Source organism: Tursiops truncatus, chromosome 15 (assembly GCF_011762595.2).
Source record: "Tursiops truncatus isolate mTurTru1 chromosome 15, mTurTru1.mat.Y, whole genome shotgun sequence".
Taxonomy (NCBI): Eukaryota; Metazoa; Chordata; class Mammalia; order Artiodactyla; family Delphinidae; genus Tursiops; species Tursiops truncatus.
Window position 1 is genome coordinate 2,928,187 of NC_047048.1, and position 16,855 is coordinate 2,945,041.

Below are 16,855 nucleotides of genomic sequence, written 5' to 3' on the forward strand. Positions count from 1 at the left end.
ATTCCAGATTTGTGCCTTAACCTACAAGGAACATACAAGCAGTGCCGTGTTTCCCCCACTCCCAGGGGTGTTCTGAAGGTTAATCTCAGGATTCTGTTGGCATTTTTCGACAAGGCAGCAGAGCTGGTCTTCTAAATTCCTTTGAACAAAATGTTTATTGAAGTGTTACCTTGTGTAATGGGTTCTGTGAGGGTCTTATGGATTTGGAAGAAGGGTCAGAGTGATTAGGGAAAATTTCAGAGGTGGGGGAGTTTGGTCTGGCCCTTGAAGGATGTCTGTGGAACTAGATGGCCTATGAGGTCATTCGTAGATCGGTTGGGAGGGGTGGAGGGGCGGATACGGGCCAGGAGCAGAGCAGCAGACGTGGGCCAGGTGCGAGGAAACCAGCATGACCAGAGTTGAGGAGGGATGCTGGGGAGAAGTGGAGAACACAGTCGGATTATTTGGGGGGAATGGACTAGAGGGGTTCTTGGAAGCCGAGTGAATCCATCAGGGTAGACAGAGCAACACTGCAATAAAGACAACCTGAAGGTCTCAGGGGCCTAAACAGCACAGTTTATTTCTCACTCACGTTGCATGTGCAGCAGAGGTTCTGTGTGGGAGAGGAGTCTGCGCACTGTACAGTGCTCAGACCCAGGCTGTCAAGTGTGTCACTGTTCTAAGATGTGGCGTGCCCGCAGGTTCACTGCAGGGGCCCAGGGGGTCGCACAGAGGCACTTGAATGCATCTGCCTGGAAATGACGTAGATCCCTTCCACTCACATTTCATGGGCCAAAACCAGTTATCGATACATGGCTGACTGGTACCTACACCTAACTCACTGGGAAAAGAGAAGGATCCTCCCCTCATATCTAGAAGGAGCAGAGAGCTCAACATTTTGTGAACCATGATAATGTCTCCCACCCAAGGTAGGGGTGTGTAGACTCAAAGTGGCGGGTCCTGGAGCAGTTATCAGGGTCTGAGTGTGACAAGCCTGGGTTCTAGGAAGACTGGCCTGAGTTCAGCATTTGAAATGACCACTCTGGCTACAGGATTTCTCAGCCTTCTCTCTGTGGACTTTCATCTCTGCTACTTGTGTGTGACCACACCTGGGACCTCCTCATTGGGGTTAGGATGGGGTAGGAGTTAAGAGCACAGATTCTAGTCATAAAGCCCTGGGTGTGTATCCAGCTCTGTGCTGTGATATTGGGCAGGAAAGCTACCTTGTGAGTCTGTTTCCTTATCTGTCAAAGTGTGAACAATAGAAACAGACATGATCATGGACCACAGTGAGTAGCACAGTGAGTCTGGCCCGCACTCAGCAGTTCATAAATGGCTGTAATCCTTATAATCTCTGAAAGTGTTCTGCCTTTGGGATCTTTAATTCTGTTCGTGGTCATCCTTCCCTTCCACTCTTCCTGCCCTTGTCCTTGTTACTTCATCAATCCCTAGCTCATCTCTCCTGCCCAGTTTGTTAGCCCTCTCCTAGCATCCTTTCCTTCCTCCACACCGCGGTGTCTGCATTCTAATCATTCCCGTGTGGTATCAGTCCTCTCCTGACCTTCCAGCACACCAGATCGCCGAGGCTCGGCCCACCTTCCACCTGCTTCCTCCTCCGCAGGACTGAAGTTCCCCCAGACTGGTAGCTTCTAGAGTCTCTGGAGATGGCAGCGCTGCGCAGAAATCCTCGGCCTCACCCCAAGCTTCCTCCTGCCTCTTTTCCCCGGTAGTTGTTCCAGACCTTGCATCCTTCCACCCCCAGCAGGACTACTTCCTGCTGAGTCACATTCATGAATACAGAGTATTTTTATATGTTTTCTTTTATGTAATTGATGATAAACATGGGAAAATAATCCTAATTGAAGAGTAAGATCACCTAGCACAGAGCTTCTCAAATTGAATGAGCTTACACATCACTCAGAGAGTTTAACATTTAGGTCCTGATTCAGTAGGCCCAGGGTATGGCCCAAGACTCTGCCCCTCTAACCGGCTCCCAGAAGAGGTCTGTACTGCAGGTCCCAGCACCACTCTGAGGAGCAATGAGTTGGTTGATATGTATTGAAAACTCACCATGTGCTGAAAAGCATGATCTTTTCCTTCTAAGTAGTGAGAGCTCTGCTGTCAGAGCACAGGCAGCAGGACAGGCTTCACCTGGGAGCTGAGTGATGTGGGATCTAGCTCTGCCCAGACGTGCTGCTTTAGAGTCTGCTTTGGAACAGGCTCCCAGATGACTTGTGTGCATATGAAGGTTTGAGAAGCACCGGTTTAGAAGATATAAATAAAAAGGTCTTAAGAATGTTTGTAAAACTGTACGTGTTTTGGAAACTGAAAATATTGATGTCAAATTAAGCTAATTAGTGAGTGGGTTGAAATTAATTAATCAGAAAAGACACTCTGAGGAAAATAAATTCTGTACCAGGTTTAGAAGAAGAAAAGTATGTTTATAAATATATTTGATTTGTATTTTTATCATCATTTAGAAGGTCTTATCTCTAGCCATTTCTTAGAAAAGCCTAGTTGTAAAAGAAAAATGATTCCTGCATCTGTCTTACTGATTTTTATTTTTATTCCATTATTTTTCTTTATGTAAATAACAGCAAATATGCATGCATAGTCTTATTTCTTCCTTCTCTCCTACCCCAAAAGGAACGTGTCATATTTGCTGTTCAGCACTTTGCTTTTTCATTTATCAGTACATCTTAGAGGTCTTTCTATATCAGTCTATAAAGAGCTTCCTCGGCGTTTTTAACTGCTGGGTAACATCCAACAGTGTGGATGTACCACATTAACATTTTGCTTTTCCAAATGATATTTAAACGCCTTTCAGAACAATAACCAACACTTATAAGTGGGAGCAAATTACTAACCCTATGTTAAATTTCTACATCTTTCTAAAAACTGATTCCTTCCAGGTAACCACCACATGTTTCAATTGGGGTTATTTTAGGCTAATGTGTCTTTCCCAAGCAGTACTTAATTTTCAAAACAAAGAAATAAAGAGAGACTTTTAAAGGACTCAACCAAAGGCAGCTCCCACTTTGGGGGGAAGTAATTTGGGGGAAGATTCTTGCCTCTATCCAGGCATGTGGGGTGGGTTCTAAGTTCCTTGAGCTCCCCTCTGCCTTCCTCGGTGAGTTCCACCCACATCTGTGTGCTGGCTGATCCCATGCTGGTTAAAGAGACACTGTCCTAGCTCCAGTTCCGTTCTGTCTCCTGCTCTGTGCAAGCTTCTGGGGGCATTTCACTGCCAATAAATGAGCAGTTCCATGGATTGACCAGACACTAAGGTAGATTTAAATAAACAGATGGATCGTCTTATTGGAAGCTTTGGGAGAGGTTTGGTGGAAGTGCCTGTTGTTTAAAGATTTGCCATAATTACTTTTGGATCTCCTATAAATTCTCTCTAAATCTGTTATTCGTGCTGTCACGCAGAAAGCTGAGTGGCCATGCTGCTTTCAAACTACAGCAGACTGCTAAGTGCGTGAAACACGCGAAGCGCTTATTTGTTTGAATTGATAGTTTGCACTGTCCAGATTTGCTGAGTAATCATCAACCTTGCACGTTTTAAACAGGTCCACAATGGCCAGCTTCTTTCTTAGTATATTTGAACAAGCCCATACATGGGATTAGGAGTTTATTTTTTATCCACCTGCCTTCCAGGTTATGTGAACAGACGTCCTATGTTTCTACCAGCAGCGCACTCCCCTCTCATAGCACCTGCAGTAATTAATTTTAAGTAGGTATCTTAAGCGGGACCTTAGCTGCGTTTGGTGGGCTTAGTTCTTTATATCCACAGCTTCTGCTCTTCATGTGCTCTCCCTCTTTCTGTCATCAGCCTTAGATTTATTGTTGGTGTTGATTTTAGACCAAAATATAAATGAGACTGTGTTGACATTTAAAAAAAAGAAAAAAACTTGCTTCCTAGCAGATTGAGTAGGGGAGCAGTTGGCTTAAATAGATAACCTCGGGTCATATCAGAAAACGTCTTTTTTTGCTGAGGACTCTATTCTTGCACTGTGGGACTGACTTTATTCATTTGAAGGAAGCTAGGGCAGACAGGAAGAGAAATATTTTCTTCTCTTAAGATTTCCTGATTTCTTTGTACCTCTGTTATGACACCCAAGGGTAATTCTGATACAGCAACACTAGCAAAAAGAAAAGAGATGCGAAAACAGAAGGGGAGATTCCTCCACAGTTACGAGCTCTCATCCGTCACTATCGAAGCCTCCCTATGCCCCGGCTCATTCTGTGGTCTTGTCTGCTGTGCTCCCCATCAAGGACAAGGACCCACCAAATTTCCGGAGACGGGAGAGAGAGCGCACACGTGAGCAGGAGTGAGAGGGAGAGAGAGTTAGACCAAGACACAAGCCAAGCCCCCCACTCCTGTCTCACCTGTGCGCTCAGATTGTGTGTGGCGCTGCTCTCTAGTGAATGTCCCCAGCCTGATTATTTATTCTTCTTGGGGCCAGCGCTCTCCAGTCAGAATGATGAATCTCCAAATAGACCGAGCCCAGAACCTGCGCTGGTACGTTGGGAGCGGTCAGCCCCGCCATGTTGGTAGAGATACAGCCCTGCCTGGCCCACCTAGAGATGAGCTGGGGTAAAGTCCTCACTCCATCCTCCAGAGAGAAATGCTCCTTGATCCTAATGTTAGGAAACAGAATACGGTTCTATTCCTGGAATTAGCTTGGAATGAATATGGTTGGTGGACATGGTTATCCATCAGGTTGTTTACTTACCGTTTATTGCTTTGGAACATGTAGTACTCTCGGTTGCTCTGTGCTGGTTAGGACACCTGCAAGATTTCCTGCCTCAGAGTTTGCTCTCCTCTAAGATGGAATAAATAAGAAATTGATTACCTAAAAACACAGCAGAGGAAGTGTTCATCAATATATTTGTATGAACACTTGCATTTAAGGTGGGAAACAGAAGAAAATACCACACGCTCGATAAAATATTTCTCCAGTTCTGGGTATAACCACCTTGCGGCATTGCAGTTTTATGAAACACTAAATATGTAAGTGAGAGGTTTTATTGGTCTTGGATTTCTCATTTGAGAAGCTCTGGTTTTATTTAGGATATCAGTCTTACATGAAAAAATAAAAAGAAGGTCATCTGTTGGTCTGTGGGGTGCCCCTCCTGGGAAGGAGCTGAAACATTGAGAAACCTGTTTCTCAAACTATTGGCCCCTCAGCTCTTTGTGTTTTCACGTGGCTGGGGGAGCTGTAGAATACAAAGCTTTCAGTTGTATGTTGTTCCAGTCAAACAGAGTCTTCCGAAAGTAACAGCCCTGGGAGTGTTCACCTGCGGTCTGGCTTCCCGAGCAGGCGTCTTTATAACTAGACCATGAATTTACTTTCAGCTTCAATTGCCGTAATTCCTAGTCTGTGAGTTGAACAATGGTATCCGTAGCAAGGAAAATAACTTCAATTTAGTCTGGTTTTCTAAAGATCTTTATTGTATTTTAAGGAGGAGGGCACAACTGTGGTTTTCCTGATATATTCTGCTTAACATACTGTGGCCCCTTTCTCTCTTATTTATCTCCTTTTTTTTCTTTTTTCTCTCACGTGCTCACAGCGTTTGTTAAGATAATTTTCTGTTTTCTCCAGGGACTCAGGATTGCATTTCTTTGTTCTTGGTTTTATCTGTGAGGCACTTTTCTAGTTACAGATTCTGTTTGTGATTCACGCTATGTAAAGACAATCTGACGTTCAGCAGGACTGGAGCCTGACAGAGGGTCATAAACATGTCTCAGGAGCAGAGCTGTGCTACTCTCCAGAAACTTACATGCAAAACTCTTGTCCTGGGAAGAGATTTGATTATTTTAGGAACAGATATTGGTGTCTGTTTGGAAATTCGATCTGGCAAGCATCTGTTAGGCACTGACTGTTTCCAGAGGCTCTGAAGACTAAGAATCGCACACCTTAAGGAGATTACAGTGGATGGGGCAGATGTGTGCTTGTACAGGTGCCCTGGTCTGAAGGAGACCAAGGTTTGTCTCACTTTCCCCCAGAAGCAGAGCATGTGGGTTCAGTGAAAATGTGGGTCCAGGCGTTTAGTTAGAGGTGGTCCCAGGAACTATGGGCAAAGGAGTGGGCAAAGTGCAGGTGCATCAGTGAGTGAGCCCATCCCCTCAGTGAACATCTGTCCTGGGTCCCCCAGGAGCCTCAGGGAGACTGCATAGAAGCCACCGTAGTGTCGCTGACTGAGGGAGAAAGTGCAGGGATTTACTCATCAGCTCCTATGCTTTATTCCTTGAGAACGACTTCCAGGGACATTAACGTCCAGGCATGCAGGCTTATCTCTCCACCTCACCCTTCTAGGCCAGTCATACCCCTGGCCAGAGAATGACCTCAGATAGGAACTGGCAGGTGTTTGCAGAAAGTCGTGGGTTTGTAAGTAAGCGGCAGGTGACAGAGACTGTGGGCAGGGCACGGGCAACACCAGCTCCAGAGCGATACTAACCAAGTGTGGAAAGTGCACTGCGTGCCTTACACCGCGTACCCCAGGGCCAGGGTCAGAGCGGGTCAAAGGACCTACAGCTGAGACCGAGAACTGTCCAACTCCTTGAAGAAAACAGGGGGGAAAGCTTGATGACATTGGATTTGTCAGTGATTTCTTAGATATGACACCAAAATCACAGGCAAAGAAAACACAGATGAATTGGACTTCATCAAAATTAAACACTTTTGCGCATCAAAGGACACTATCAACAGAGTGAAAAGGCAACCCATGGAATAGGGGGAAGTACTTGTAAATCCTACACCTGATAAGGGATTAATGTTCAGAAAATATAAAGGACTCCTGCAACTCAACAACCAAACAAACAACCTGATTTAAGAACTGAGCAAAGGGGCTTCCCTGGTGGCACAGTGGTTGAGAGTCCGCCTGCCGATGCAGGGGACGCGGGTTCGTGCCCCGGTCCGGGAAGATCCCACGTGCCGCGGAGCGGCTGGGCCCGTGAGCCATGGCCACTGAGCCTGCGCGTCCGGAGCCTGTGCTCCACAACGGGAGAGGCCACAGCAGTGAGAGGCCCATGTACCACAAAAAAAAAAAAAAAAAAAAAAACTGAGCAAAGGACTGGAATAGATGTTTCTCCAAAGATGATATACAAATGGCTAATTGAGCACATGGGAAAATGCTCTACTCCACTAATCAGTAGGGAAATCAAATCAAGTGATACACCACTCCCACCCATTAGGACGGCTACTCTGAAGACAGTCTACACAAAGAAAAAACAACAAGTGTTGGTGAGGGTGTGGAGAAGTTGGAACTCTTTTTTGCCTTGCTGGTGGGAGTGTATAATTGCACAGCCACTGTGGAAAATGGTATGATGTGTCCTTAAACACTTAATCGCAGAATTACCATCTGATTCAGCAGTTCTACTTCTGGATATATACCCCAAAGAACTGAAAACAGAGACTGAAACAGATACTCACACACCCATGTTCATAACAGCAGTATTCACAACAGCCAACAGGCGGAAGCAACAACCTAAGTGTCTATCTGCAGATGAATGGATAAATGAAATGTGGTCCGTCCATACAATGGACCGTTATTCAGCCTTAAAAAAGAATGAAATTCTGATCCACGTTACCACATACATGAACCTTGAAGGCATTACGCTCTGTGAGCCGAGCCAGTCATGAAAGAACAAATCCCGTGTGATTCCATTTACGTGAGGTACCTGGAGTCAAACTCACAGAGACAGAGAGCAGGAGAGGGGGAGGGGGCTGGGGGGCAAGGGATGAGGAGCAGGTGTCTAATGGGGACAGAGTCTCAGTCTGGGGAGATGAGGTTCTGGAAAGGGATGCTGGGGGCGGCTGCACAATGGTGTCAGTTGATGCCACGGTTCTGTGCACTTAAAAATGGTTAAAATGGTACATTTCATGGTATATATATTTAGCCACAACTTTTAAAAAGCAGCAGCAGGCACCGAGAGGGACGGGCACTTTAACTGAGGGCCTGGGAAGCCTTCCTGGAGGAGGTGGCATGCTCCCTGGCCCCGATGGATGGTGGACTTCGGCAGGCTGCAGTGCAGGCGGGGGGTAGGAATGGGGAAAGTTGTCGCAGGCGGAGGCGCTCAGGTCGGAGGAGGGCGGCTGAGATGTTTCAGAGAGCGCCTGCCACACGGCGGGTGAAGCACAGGAACCCAAGCCCTTCTCTCCGTGTTCAGTCAACAGATACTTACTGGATACCTGCTGTGCACGAGGCACTGTGTAGGCCTGGAGAGAGTGGCTAAGACAGAACAGACGAAAGTGCCTGTGCTCCTGGTCTCCTGCGGGGAGAGACAGACACAAACCAAACAAGCATAGTGAGTGGAGGGTCCCGTGGAGCGCGGAGCAAGGGAAGAGCTCGGCTGGGAGGGGTGGGCTCGCCATTGTCAGAGGGCCCCCCAGCCTGCGGAGGCAGAGGCCCCCGTCAGCGTAGCTCCGGTCCTCCAAATGCTGGCTTTATGGTCACTAAAGAAACCAGATGTGGTTTTGATTCCTCTGCTCGAGGTTGCTCAAGGCAGTGGTGTTCTTCCTGCAGATCTACCAACCTCTAAATACTTTGTGTCTCGTGGGAACTTTGAAAAAAACTTTTTCCTTGGAACTCCTCCAGCTGCGGCTGGAAGGGACCAAGGCTTCAGAGGGCCCTTGCCAAGGGGTCCTGCAGTTCCCCGTTGTCCTTGCTAATAGCCTCAGATGGGCATCAGTCGCCCCGGTGGGCTTGGGCTCCACGCCCAGATTGGCACGTTTGGCAAAATTATTCAAGGGCATTTCTCACTGAAGCTAAAAGTGATCTGCTGTTGTGCCTAGGTACCTTCTCAATAATTTCAGTAGGCCGTTTGGAAAATTGCCCTAACTTCCTGAAGAACACCCTCTTACTTCTCTGTCCCACCGAAACTACACGTGGCCCCAGTTTCTCTGTTGGTTGTTGTTCTTTTGCATTAAACGGTAGGTTATGCGTTTATATGCTTGAATGGAAAGCTGCTGTCTCTGTTCGTTTGGATCGCTCCAGGGTCCAGCCATGCAGTTCCTAAATCCACACTCCTGTTCTGTGTTCTATCAATCAATAAATAAACGAATAGGCCTGCTGCAGAGTTGCCTTTTATCACCTTCATTTTCCTCTGCTGATGAACATACATTCTTGGTAACATTCCATTGATTTCCAAATGTGCACGTTTTCAAACATGTTATAAATGAGAAGAAAAGAAGCTGCTGGGTTGTTTGTCGAGCTGTCACATTATTTCATTCATCCTCTCTCGTCAATAGAAAAGCCCAGAAGTGTATTGAGATAAAAATGGGAGTACACGTAAAGATAAAATTGTGAATGGGGTATACGGCTGTGTTCCCTCCCACCGTTGCACAGTAAACAAGGAGTGAGTCGGCGGTGCAGACTCTCCTCGGAGGGAGCAGCAGGGCTTCTGGGACGGGGCTCGCCCAGCGGCACTGCCCAGCGCCTTCGCGGCCGTGAGCGGGTTCTCGCTCACTGAGCGACACAGCGTTTAGGATAGGAGAGTCTGCTTCGGCAGCTCCGCACACAAGGGATTATTAACGCAGGAATTTACACGCCTGCTTCGCCCGTTCGGGAGCCGGGGGCACAGAAGCTAAAAAGTGGGTTTGGGGAAAGTGAAAGGTGGGAGGGACTTTCTATTTGGTGAACAAGAGTTTTCCAATCAGGAGAAAATTCATGCTGTTTATTTCACTTTTCACAATAAAGTGCGTCTTAAAATTGCCCAGGTTCTGCCTTGAGAAACTCACCTCTTGGAATCTGAGGGAATGACCTGGTTTGCCTGCTGCCTATACACCTTCTACTGTAGCACATGTTAACAACAACAAAAGTAATAATTTCTACGGGTTCTTGGAGATTATATATATATAATACACACACACACACACACACACACACACACACACACACACACACACATCTCTCTCTCCTAGTCTCTTAAAACGTACGTGCCCTGGAGGGTTCAGCTCTGCAGGATCTGAGCTATCAAGACGCCAGCTCCCATGGTGGCAAGCCATCAGACACACCTGCTGAGATGCTTTGCAGGCAGGAGAGCGCTTAGTCCCTTTGCCAGGCCGTTTTAATTTAAAATTCCGAGAAAGATGACAGACTCCGAAGGGTTGCAAAAGCAACTGATGAGTGGAAAAGCCACTGGAGCCCAACCACCGCCCCCCCCACCCCCAGGAAAGCCGGGCTCCCAGGCACGCACTCGCCCTCCTTGCTCCACGTACTTGGTGGAGGGCGGTGCCGGGGGGCCGAGCCGAAAAGATGCTCTTGCTGCCTCTTCCGGCTGCCGCGAGAGTCGCCTGTCCGACATCTGAGCGGGAAGCACTTCTGGGGACCCGGTCCAGCCGCCGCAGACAAGACGAAGGGCCTTGTTTTAGGAATCTGTGGCAAAGAAAAAGAAGATGATGTGCCCCAGTTTATAAGCGCAGGAGAGAATTTTAATAAATTGGTGTCTGGAAAGCTGAGAGATCTCTTGAACATATCTGGACCACCCCTGAAGGCAGGCAAAACCCAAACCGTTTATGGTCAGCATGAGGGCTTCTCCAGCATGGTGTGGTTGGCCTCGGCAAAAAGACGGCCGGAGTTGATGACCAGGAAAACCGGCACGAAGGCAAAGAGAACATCAGAGCCGCTGTTGCAGCGGGGTGCAGACAGGTTCAGGACCCGGAGATCCCGTCCGTGGAGGTGGACCCCTGCGGAGACGCCCATGCGCGAGGAGTGGTGCCTGGGCTCTACGAGTATGACGACCTGACGCAGAAAAAGAAGGTGGCTTCATGGAAGTGGGTATCAGGAGGCCTGGCAAAGGGGAGTCCTCTTTGCTTCCGGGCAGAACCTGGCGTGCCACTTGGTGAGACGCCCGCCAATGAGATGACGCCAACCAGATTTTCCGGAATTACTGAGAAGAATCTCAAAAGTGCTAGTAGTGAAACAGACGTCCACCTCAGACCCAAGCCTTGGATTCAGGAACAGGAAGTGGGGTCATTCCTCAGTGTGGCCAGAGGGTCCGAAGAGCCTCCAGTCTTCCTGGAAATTCACGACAAAGGCAATGCAGGTGACCCTCCTTTGGTGTTTGTTGGGAAGGGGATTAGCTTTGACAGCGGTGGCATCTCCCTCAAGGCGGCTGCAAACATGGACCTCATGAGGGCTGACATGGGAGGAGCCGCCAATGTCTGTTCAGCCATCGTGCCTGCCGCCAAGCTCGACCTGCCCTTCAGCGTCGTAGGTTTGGCCCCTCTTTGTGAAAATATGCCCAGCGGGAAGGCCAACAAGCCTGGGGATGTTGTTAGCGCCAAGACCGGGAAGACCATACAGGTGGATGACACTGCTGCTGAGGGGAGACTCCTCCTGGCCGATGTGCTCTGCTGCGCGCACACTTTTAACCCAAAGGTCGTCATCAGTGCCGCCACCCTGACAGGTGCCATGGATGTAGCTTTGGAGTCCGGTGCCACTGGGGTCTTTACCAGTTCTTCCTGGCTGTGGAACAAACTATTTGAGGCCAGCATTGAAATGGGAGACCGTGTCTGGAGGATGCCTGTCTTTGAACCTTACACAGCACAGATTGTAGGTTGCCAACTAGCTGATGTTAATAGCATTGGAAAATACAGATCTGCAGGAGCATGGACGGCTGCAGCATTTCGGAAAGAATTTGTGACTGTCCTAAGTGGGCGCATGTAGACATAGCAGGAGTGATGACCAACAAAGATGGTTCCTTACCTGTGCAAAGGCATGGCTGGGAGGCCCGCGAGGACCCTGATCGAGTTCCCGCTTCGGTTCCGTCAAGACAGCACTCAGTTCAGATGCTCTAAATGCCTTCATTCTGTCTTAAACGGGCAGTAGAGCTTCAGAATACTTTTGAATGAATAGATCAAAACCTCTCAAGGGAAACAAAGGATGGTATTTAAAAACATAGAACAAAATGAAATCTGTATGCCTTGATTGGTTTTTCACTTTATGCAGAGGTTTATAAAGGTCAAGCTAATATCTTGCCTGGCAAAGATTTTTAAGATGTTCCAGCTTAAATGAATAATGATGATTTTTTAAAAGCTACCTAATCACTTTTCAGAGTACTTGTTTGTAACTGAGGAGCAAAATTGTATTTCAGATTTGTGATGCTGGGAATAATGAACAAACTAAAAGTCGCTATGCAGTTGTCAGAAACAATAAATCTAACTTTTTGTGCTCCCTGGTGTGGCTCTGATATTTACTTATATATTATCATAAACCCAGTGATGCTATAATATAACTTGTCTCTTCTGGCTGTGTTATATGAACTAAGTAGTTAAGTTGGGTCTCAATGTTAATAATCACTTTGGGGCACTCAGTGATGAGCTTGAGTAGGTGAGGCGGTACTATCATCCCCACGTTACAGATGAGGAAAATGAGGCACAGGAGAGGGTTAGTAACATGCCTGCGATGTCACCAAGTAATAAGTGGGAGAGCAGAAAGCAGTAGAGCTTTCTTCTTCTTTTTTTTAAAAAAATAAATTTATTTATTTTAAAAAAAAAGAAAGAAAAGAAAAGCCACTTGATTTTCTTTAAGTAAAATGTCTTGGAGCTGTTTTCACCCATCCCCCAAAAGGGCACGAGTGTACCTTGCTGTGCATGGAAGAAGGTCAAGAATCATAAGAGACTGACCAATTAAATTGTGCTTTTTATTGCCAGAAAGCGGTTGAGAATGGCCCTAGGCAGCCTGTTTGTAGAAGCTGAGCTATAGAACCGAACAAAAAAGAGTGACTCGAGCTCTGCAGTGTCTACTAGTGTGCTCCGTGGCACAATGAAACGCTTTTTGGGGAAGGTCAGGATTTTTACTTATATATAGCTCCGCCTTCCTTAGTAATTGTCCTAGGAGGGAAACTCAAAGATTCATCTTCAAAAACTGGGCAGAAGCAACCTTGATTGTCCGTGTGAGAATTCCTGTTCATTTGGAAGGAACAGCAGCCTCTTTCCTTAGTGTCATCATGTCTTTCTCCTCCTTCTTCCGCTGCCCCGACCGCCAATTATCCCATCCATGTGCACTTCCTGTGCCTGCCCTTTAAGACTCCAGCCGCCTGGGGGCCCTCCAAGCCCTGTCTTCCGTGCTCATCCCCGAGCTCTCGTGCCGCTGACCAGCCAGTGCTCCTGCCCACGTGGACACCCCCAGGCCTCCTTGTCCGCCAGTTTCACATGCCCGCATCATCACCCCAACCCTTCTTGCTCCTGAGCTTTCACTCTTATGAGCTGCTCCGCCATCCCCCCAAACCACTGGAGCCAGAAGCCGGGAGAGCTTCCCTGCGCACACCCAGCTGCCGTCGGCCCCTCTTCTCCCCCCACCGACGCCCGCAACAGCCCCGCACGGTCTCCGTCACCACTTTCCTCCTCAAGGGCCTTCAGTGGCTCTCCATTCCCTACTGGATAAAGTCCAAACTTGGTAGCATGGCCCACCTCCCCTGACAGCCTCCTCTGGGGTCACTCCCAGGCCCCAGTTTCCCCTCAACCTTCAAGAACCACTTGACAGTTTTCCAAACAAGCCAACCCGGTTTCCACTTTCTTTTTTCCCTGTTCCTGGAATGCCTTTCCTTCCCTCCTCTGCCTGGTGAATACTGTCCATCTTCCAAGGGCCGGGCTCAAGCCCTTCCTAATTCCCCTGGAAGAATCAATCTCGCAGCACTCCCGACCCCGCATCCTGCCGCGTCCCTCCCCTCGGCTCTCCTGACCCCACCACCAGCTGCTTGCTCTTCTGACGTGACTCTCTTCCTCTGCTAAACCCAGACCTCCTTGACGTCGCTGACCTCTGACCCCCTGCAGTTAACTCTCCTATTCCCCACGCTCGCGCAGTGCCTGGAAATAAGAGGTACTTGCTCATGTCGTTATCATCCTGTAGCGATAAAGAGCTGGTAATAATAACCAGCCGTGCTCTATTTGGACAAGACTTAATTCTTCCTTCAACCAGCGCTCACAGAAGGGCTCTTACAGCCCAGGCACTTTGCTCCGTGCAAAGATGAATAACTCATCCGCCCCTCCTTATTCCAGAAGGTGGACAGATCTCCCCGCAGATCGGGACACTGCAGTGAGGTGAGAGCTGGCACCAGAGGTGCCAGAGGAGCCCAGCACCCGCGGCCCTGGCTCGAGACGGTCACTTCTTGCTCTGCCCAGATAGCCAGTTGCCTGAATTTTAAAGCATGTCTGTAATTGTTTACGTCATCTGGTCAATGCAACCAATAAATATCATCATTATTGGATGTTGAAAAAAGCTTTCAGAAAACACCGAGGAACCTGTAGCTCAGCCCTGAGGGCTTTCCTAAGGCCTTTGACTCCCGTGTGTTCTCCACCTTATTTTTCTCTTGTTCCTACAAGTTTTAGACCACTTGTTTTGGAGCAGGAACACTTGGAGGTTTCGAAAGGTCCTGGAGGCGCCACTAGCTGCTGCTTCTGGACGGGACCCTCTTCTGACCTAAGTGAGAGCCCTGTAGATCTGGACCCACTAGGAACTGGAGAGCCGAGGTTCTCTGGAGTCTTGGGGGCCGTGGCCTTTGCCGCCGCCCCGTCTTTCCCAGATCGGGGTTGCCCCTGGTTGAATACGTGTGCCCGTGTGGTTGGCTCGCCTTGCACGCTTGTGTGTCTCCGGGCAGATGTGCCTCAGCATCTCCCGGTGGAGGGGGCCTTTGAGCTCGTTATTTTCCGGGCGGCCAGGGCAACCCCCGGCTCCACGGAGGGAACAGAGCGGGGAGCCGCAGCCTCGCCGGTTTGGCCGCGGAGATCCCCTGAGGCGCGTGGCCGGTAGCGCTCGCCTAGGAAGCAGGACAGTCAAGATGACGGTTCTGACAGAGGAAGCCCAAACGAGGGATTTGCTTTCTCAGATGTTCTGGAAAATTCCACTTTCAGGGCATAGGCTGTTTTTTTGAAAGAAAGAGGCTATGTTTTGAGTGAGCTGTGGAGACCTTCATGAGGAGGCGTGTGGGGACGTGTGGGCCCCAAGCCTGCAGGCGGGCTCGCTCCTCCCGGGCCACGAGCAGGGCTGCGGGCCTTCCCTCGAGGTCCAGCACCCCGCAGCCTCACATCCAGGGCGCACGGGCCTTCAGAGCGTCTGCGGGGAGGCCGTCCTGGCAGAGACGGGAAGCCCTGGGGCAGAGCAGGCACTGAGGGCCTCAGTCTCCCCTTCACCGCGGTGCTGCGGCCTCGAGTTCCGAAGCACGTCCTGTGTGCCACATGCTGTCTGATGTGCGTCGTGTAACATACAAACGTACGTCGAAAGTGAGAGTGTCAAAAGTATACTCTTGTTTTGAATGGCCCTGTGAGACGGGCATCATTTTACAAATTAGGGAGATAAGGCTCGGAGAAGTTGAGTCACTTGCTTCCCGCTGGGAGCCAGGGTATTTCCACTGGATTCTAAATGCGGTTCTCTTGCTCCCAACCCCCAGGCTCCTGCCGTCACTTGGCTGAGCTCCCGTGTCCTCCTTTGCCCACCTCCGTCTCCAGAGCTTGACTTTCTGACTCTGCGCCCAGATGACCGCGGGGCTGGCTCCTTCCTTCCAGCTCTCGGTCACCACCTCCCGCTTGTCCCTGTGCTTCTGACCCTGGGTCCAGGTGACACGCCCTTCATCCTCACGCTGCTGTCCCACCACCGGCACTGCGTTGACTGCAGGGAAGCAGGCTGTGTGCCATTCATCCTACTTCATCTGCAGTAATTCCACAGCTTAGCAGTTCTGGTAGACTTTGAACGTTTTTTTTTTTTTTTTTCTGTCTGGGAGATTTGATATTCTTTAAATGTACTTTTTAATTAAATGCAACCTGGACAGCTCCTCTCTACTCAGCCTCTCCAGTGATTAAGGGGTTCATGTGGGAGAAACTGACTAGGAGTAGACCCCATTTCCCTCTGCCTGGAGCCTTTCTTCCCAGAACTACAAAGCACTCGCCTTTCTGCCTTTGAAGCTACCTAGCACCCACGGTTGCTGACCTCGGCAGAAATCCTCTTTTGCTTCGATGTCTGCACCTCCCAACCACCTAAACCAACCTGGGAAATGCTCAGTTGAAAACGCTACAGTAAAGTCTCAATTAAGGAAATGCTCAGGGGAAGGAGTGTTCTAGTTAATTTAATTTCTGGTTAACTGAGCACAACCAAAGTTTTTATTAGGAGGAAACATCGTTATGTAAAAGAAGGCTTATGAACTTTGGATGAAGACATTCCTCTATTTAAAACCCATTCTCTACCATGTTTAGTCATGTGACTTTGACTAAAAGGGGGATGCTAATAGCTATAAAAGGGGGATGCTAATAGCTGTCTTATAAAAGGGGGATGCTAATAGCTATCTTAAAAGCTTGTTGTTAGCCTAAATTGGGCAACATTTGTAAATGTAAACACATAACAGAATGTTGAGGGCTGTGTGGGAACTTGGTGAAGTACAGTTTCCCTCCCACTTCCCATTTTGTTTTCGTTCTTCTTGGAAATAATTCTTAATACATTGGCATATGGTATTTTAAAAATGTTTTCTAATGCGGAACCCTGAAGGAGAGGGTAATTTTCCTGGTGGTGGTAGTAGTGGCTCATTATTGTAGAATATTTATGAAAAATTAACCAATCGTTGAGTATTTGTTCAGTGCGTATTACATCTTGGCCGCCGTGCGAGTACCAGAAATGAAGAGGCCATTTTATTCTTTTAAAAATGCCCAGATAGTCTTCTTTGCATTTCTCTTCTAAAAATTGAACGTGGGAAAAAAATTGGTAGAAAAGTCAGCTTGGCAGTTTAAAAATACACATCCATGACCTCCTCTCACTTAAAAAAGAAGTAAAAACCCACTAAAATGTGTAAGGTCGGATCTTAGCAAACGGCACCGCGAAACAGAGGAAAGCTTCGAGTGAGCTTTATCAGGGAGCGCTCCCGGGCGAGGTGCACTGGTCC

General features: G+C 48.4%; 1 protein-coding gene and 1 pseudogene across 1 annotated transcript in view; both read left to right on the top strand.

The window, feature by feature from the left end:
- SDK1 (sidekick cell adhesion molecule 1) overlaps nucleotides 1–16,855 on the top strand; it is an 822,147-nt gene that overhangs the window by 568,882 nt on the left and 236,410 nt on the right. The window lies entirely within an intron of this gene.
- LOC101331991 (cytosol aminopeptidase-like) lies at nucleotides 10,243–11,887 on the top strand (annotated as a pseudogene).